This window comes from Nelumbo lutea, chromosome 7 (assembly GCF_056320005.1).
Source record: "Nelumbo lutea isolate HS-2025 chromosome 7, American lotus-T2T, whole genome shotgun sequence".
NCBI classification, from domain to species: domain Eukaryota; kingdom Viridiplantae; phylum Streptophyta; class Magnoliopsida; order Proteales; family Nelumbonaceae; genus Nelumbo; species Nelumbo lutea.
In genome coordinates this window covers 32,026,299-32,032,540 of record NC_142690.1, presented here as the reverse complement: position 1 = coordinate 32,032,540, position 6,242 = coordinate 32,026,299, and the positions used below count along the sequence as shown (strand labels likewise).

At 37.6% G+C, this 6,242-nt stretch overlaps 1 pseudogene; it reads left to right on the top strand.

The window, feature by feature from the left end:
* Positions 1-2,356: 2,356 nt before the first annotated feature.
* On the top strand, positions 2,357-4,268 carry LOC148845993 (RHOMBOID-like protein 13 pseudogene; annotated as a pseudogene).
* The last annotated feature ends 1,974 nt before the right edge of the window (positions 4,269-6,242 follow it).

Sequence of the window (6,242 nt, the reverse complement as noted above, 5' to 3'; positions counted from 1 at the left end):
TTCTGAATAGGGATAGAAGTATGAATTGGATTATGTATAAAACAAATTATAATTGGAATAACTTTTGGTGATTACTGTTTTGATGAGGACGAAACTTTTATTATGGCTGAAGGACGCAAATCTGGCTTTATGAAAAATGCTATGAAGATGAATTGAAAAGCTGTTGAGATTAGGGGTGTTCACGAGTCAGTTTATTGGGGTTTTCCCAACCGACCCGACCTGGTCGGGTTACCTAAGGTGGAAATCGAAACCGACCCACTGATAGGCCAAATCGACCTGGTCGGTTTGAGTCGGGTTGGGTCGGGTTCGGTTTTGCTCCTGTACAAAAAGACACCTAATTGAATTCTAATTGTAATTGCCTAATGGGCCTTCTAGTTCTAGTAGAAAACTAGTTATAGTTAAGTAGGAAACTACTCAAACTAGGAAATTCAGGTCAGGTTGGTTTCGGTTTTCACACAAGAAAACCGAAACCGACCTAATATATTGGTTTACATATTTGCCCAACACGAAACCGACTGGTACTGATGAAAACCCGACCGACTCGGGTTGGTCGATTTGGTCAGATTGAGCATTCTTATGAACAACCCTACTTGAGATGGCTCTGATTGTGTTGGCTTTGGATGGAAAGGACAATGATATGACTGGTCTTTTGCTAGTCATATCTCTTAAAATTTTTTGATAATGTGAAATTTGTATTTAAACCTATAACTACCACTAAACCACCCCATACAATTGTTCCAAAGATTAAGTTTTTGGAGGGGAGTACTTTTGTATGGTCATCTCCCTAGGTCATTTTTTTTTCTTTTTGATATTTTTTGAAGGGCTACACAATGGGGTATCCCATCTCCTAACCTAGGTGCAGGCGGAATTTGATCCCAAGTCTATGCTACGACTAGCAAGAGACTTTACCTTTCAACTGATTGACACCTTGCATGTTTAACTTATAAAAAAAATGTTTATCAAACAAATATCAGTCATGAGAGCCTTTCTTCTAAAATTAACCGACAAAATTCTAATGGAGAGGAAGCAAAGTGTTGAAATGTGAAAGTTGAGGGTTTTTGTTACAAATGAAAGTCCAACACAAACAACCTTCTCTGTTTAGAGCCTCTAAAAAGTCGAAAAGCATCTATGTCTATTTTTAGATTTCAAATGCTTTTAATACCTTTTTAATTTTTCAGATTTTAGATTTATCAAACGCCACCTAAATGTTACTATAAAAGGTCATAATCTATTATTTACCCTAAAAACTATGCAAGAGTTAGAGGTAAGATTTCATAAAAAAACAAAAAGAGAAACAAATAGAGGAAAGATTAAGTAGGTGTTTGGTATAGCTTTCGTTTATTAAATAAACGTTTGTAGTTGATTTGTCTTCAAAACCAAGAAAAAGTACTTGATAAACCATTTATTGACAACTAGCCGCCATTAGGCACCACATTAGCAGAACAATGAATAAAATGCTTAACCTAGAGCTATAAAATGGGTTGTGCTAGGCTAGCATGACACAACCCATGTGCAACCCGCACAAAATGTAGGTGCTATCTCGAGTCGTGCCTCCCTTCTTTAGGATATTTTGGGGGGTCGGCCTAGCACGGTCCACGGCCTAAGCCCACACGGGCCTGTGCTATGACATGTCATTCCACGGGTTGGGCCATGGATCGGGACAAAGCTAGTTATTTAAAAAAATGAAAAGAAAATCTTAAAATTTTTATTTTTTATGAATTTTGATGTATACGATTGTTTATATATACAATAATTAAACAAAATAGTATAATAAAACTGAAAACAATGGTTTATTTTATTAATATATTATATACTATGCATTATTATATAATTATAATTTATATAATATATTATATATATAAATATGTATGGGTTGTGCCGACCTAACCTGCGAATCTGAAACCCCAAGCCAGACATGGCCTATACAATCATGTTGTATCGGGCACGACCCATTAACGATCATGCCCAACTGGTTCAAAATCATGTGAGACTACGGACGACACGACTTGATTTACATCTCTAGGTACTTAGATCTTAACAGTTGGGAAAAACATTAAAATGAAGTTTTTCCTAACTATTGGCGTACACATAAATTAAGACCAACTTTTATCAATACCTATGCATACGAATCGACATGATAGGATAGATACTGATTTGGCAATGGCATGGCATTGTTTATCGAATAAAGGGAATTTATACCAAACGCCACCTAATGAATCAATGTATCACGTGGAGGGAGCCTGTGTGCAGCACAGGCTGTCAAGCGGACAGCCAAAGTTTTCTGTGTTTGGGTAATCACTAAAGTTTCAGGAGTTGTGCAATTATTAATAGGGTAATTAAGTGACATTAAATAGACCTTCATTACACCGTAGTGAAGTCTAGAGAGAAGGAACTAGACGTAGAAGCAGTTTGGCTCCGACGTTCCCACCGTAACCGTGCAGAAGCCAGAAATTCAGGGCAAAACAAGAGCTCGGATCCTTGCAGAGAGGTGATGGAGATCCCTTAGGCCCTAATTTTATGTAATTTGTTTTGATTTTGTAAGCCCTAGATTTGAGGTCTCTCTTACGTGCAAAACACGCAAGGAAAGCTCACTTCATCGTTTTCTCCGTTCAAATCCATTGGCATTTCTGTGTTCTTTCTAGAAAACTGTAATTTAGAGTTGGGTTTCTTTTAGTTGTGTCTTATAGTTTCATCTTTATTTGGATGGTTTCTTGTGATGAAATAGTGAAACGGGTTGAAGTTCAGATTGTTTAGGGTTGTTCTGGTAACGTGATTGTGAATGTCTCGTACAACTTCTAGGTTTTGAACGATTTCGATGAGAAAATTGGTGCAAATGGGTTTAGTATATTGGATGATGTAGTGAGATTGCTCTTGTGCTGGAACTGGTTATTGGGTTCTAATAACTCCGATTCAAGCATCACTATTAATTGGGCTTGCTGAAGTGGGTCTTACTCAAGTAGGTTGAGGCTTGAGTAACACAAATAGGTCCTCCCGAGATGGGGAGACCGCTATTCTATGAGATCCTGCAAAAGCCTGCAACAAGTTGTATAATAGGGATATGCAGTGCAATTTGGTTTTACATACAGAAGAAAGGCATTGGGTATGCACATGTGGGTTTGAGTTATGAAACGGCTATTGAAGGCCACTATTGGAGAATAATAACTTCTGCATTCTCCCACATAAGTGTGCTTCATTTGGTTTTCAATATGAGCGCCCTTTGGAGTCTTGGAGTGGTGGAGCAGCTAGGGCACATGGGTCTGGGTGTTAAATTCTATCTCCATTATACTCTTCTTCTGGTAGTCTTATCAGGGGGGCTGGTTCTAGGAACTTACCATATTTTGATCCAGAAATTTAAGCTAGACTATTTTCGAAGAGTGACAGCTGTTGGCTACTCATGTGTTGTGTTTGGTTGGATGACAATCCTTGCAGTGAAGCAACCATCCTCTAAGCTGGACCTGTTTGGATTCCTTTCACTTCCTATCAGCTTTGCACCATTTGAGTCTCTTATCATTACTTCAATAATTGTTCCACAGGCAAGCTTTCTTGGACATCTATCAGGAATTATTGTTGGGTACTCTATTGCTTGGGGTTTGATCCATGGGATGAACAATTACTGGGCTATTTCTATGGTCGGATGGATCATACTTGTATTTGTCTTCAGTTTGAAGCGCTCTGGTGCCTTTGACTTTGCCTTTATTGAGATAGAACCTGTTACAGATCCTTCATTGCCTTCTGTTGGTTTTCTTGCATCCAGAAATGGTAGAGCATTACAGATGAACACACTTTCATTGGGAGGTTCTGAACTTGTCTAGCTTCTGATATAGTCCCTGTTCCACCCGTTTTGGAGGAGGGGTTAATTCTATACAGAATTATATCAACACTGTATCAGGACCTATATTGTCAAGGTAGTATCTGGGTCTTGCAATTGCAATGCATTATAAGGTTCTTGTTGAAGGCGTTGAAGTCTTTTGAATATGCGGAGCTCCTATGGTGTGAAACAGGTGTTCTAGTACAGTTGCTTTTGGTTGGTACTGCAAGGAGGTTCATGATCCCTCTACAAGTATTCTTGTATGGGTGAATCTTCTATTGTGATATACTGATATGGGTCTGTTGTTGCAGTTTTTTTGACTAATTTGACATGCAAATCACTGTCAAATATGATATTCAAACTTACAGATCATTGAACTTCTGTAATATTCCATATAATTTTTTGCAGATGTATTCTTTTGGATTTTTGAAATATATGACTTTGATTGCTTTAGATTCTACCATTTTGGCTTGTCTTGCATTTGAAGATCCCCCAGAAAATAAAAATTAAAGTAAGAAATTCGCATTTTTTTGTGATCAACTGATCATTACATGTGGAATGCATGGCCGTGAAGCTTTTCTGAGTTACTTATATGCTTTAACTGAGTGGTGATGGCTGGAAATTTTTTTCATTGAATGTTGACTCCCCCATGTTGACTCCGTTGCCAAGGTTCGATAGGATAACACCTTGTTGTTAAATGTTAGTCAATAGTTTTTTGACTTGCTCATTTGACATTAAATTGTTTGGTCCTAACCATGTCATTTAATTTGTTACGAATTATCCATCATCGAAATTATAATTAAAAAATGGAAGGCTTAAGCTTAACGAGTTTTTCCTTTTCATTTTTCTTATCAATATGTCCGTTTTCATTACACAATAAACATGTTCGCAATATGAAATCTACATTACTGTAACACCTTAAACAAAGATAATGGACATAATAAACCATGCTTCATTATAAAATGTTTCATAAGAGAAAAGTTGCAAAGTCCAATAGAATAGGTACTTCATTATAACATGTCTCATGAAGTACCTATTCCATTGGGCTTTGCAACTTTTCTTTCTTGTTGATTGATGTCCTGCAAGAAATAAAATGCATAATCTTTTACTTCTTTTGGTCTTCTTTCCCATTATATATTGAGTTTGTCTTTGAATTTATTACAAACATAGAAGCTTTGACCCCCCCCCCCCCCCAAGTTTCTTAATTTTCACTGAAGATGCAGAATGACATTGGTAGAGACATTTTGCCATGCTTAAATGTGCATGATCCTTGATTTTTTTTGGACAGCTTTTCCTCTCCTCTTTTCTTTGGCAGAAACTAAGGTAGAGTGATGAGCTATGTGTGATTGTTGTACCATGATAATTTTATGACTATCTAAAAAGATGAAGAACTCACACCAGCAAGAAGATGAGGGTTTTGAAGACAGAGGCAAAGATGTTCATCCTGGAAGAAGTGTCAACAAGGAAAACTACAGTTTTGAAGATTGTAGAATTGAGAAGAGCTTCCCTGATACTAGCAGGAGGAGCTATATTGTGTTCCAGAAGATTTTGGAGGGAGCAAAAGGAGCAGAACCAAGACAGGAATGGAAGGACTGTCATGTCAAAGGAGGTAGAAAATATTATGCAGAAAAGAAAGAGAAAGGAAGGGTTGATTTATTGCTGTGTATAAATATTATGAAGAAGGCGAAGGCAATACACGTGTTTCCCAGAAGGAAAGAGAGCTATAGGATGGATGCAGATAGCAAGGATGATAAAAGAGTGTTTGGATAGCAATGTTGAAACTCAAAAAATTGCAGAGGGGAAGTAAAAAGGAAGAAACTAAGTGCAGGTCAGCTATTCAACTGAGAAGATTAATGGTAAAATTGGTTCTGGAAAGGATGCTCTCTTCAAAAGAGATTAGTGCTTTTGGTGAAAGAAAAAATAAAAGATTGAGCGTGTTAGGTGAAGAAATAAAAGGGGTCTTGAAGTTTGCAGGCAAGATAAAGATTATTCCTTTTGAAGTAAACAAGGCAGTGCTAGTTATCCCACAGTGTTTGTCAGAGTTTGCTGCGACATCAGTAGTGACCAAGTAGGAACTGGTAACATTACAAAGGTGGGCTTACTCCAGTAATGCAAAAGTATTGAAACCAACAGGGGCTATTTCTCGAGAATATTGGGGTTACCTCTGTGCACAAAGATTGCAAAACTTTGTAGAGGAGAATTGGTACTTCTAGATGTATCTGACCTTCAATGCAGCCAGGATAAGGATGGTTGAAAACCAGAGCTGGTGCCACGTATTATTGAAGTTTTCATTGATGGGGTTGCATATGAAGCATGGATTGTTTCATCCATTGAAGCTTGATGGTGAAGAGGTGACGGTGGAGAATAAGATGATGATGTGAAAAGAGAAAGGACGTAAAGGCCCCATTCATTTACATTTACAGTAAATAAGGTG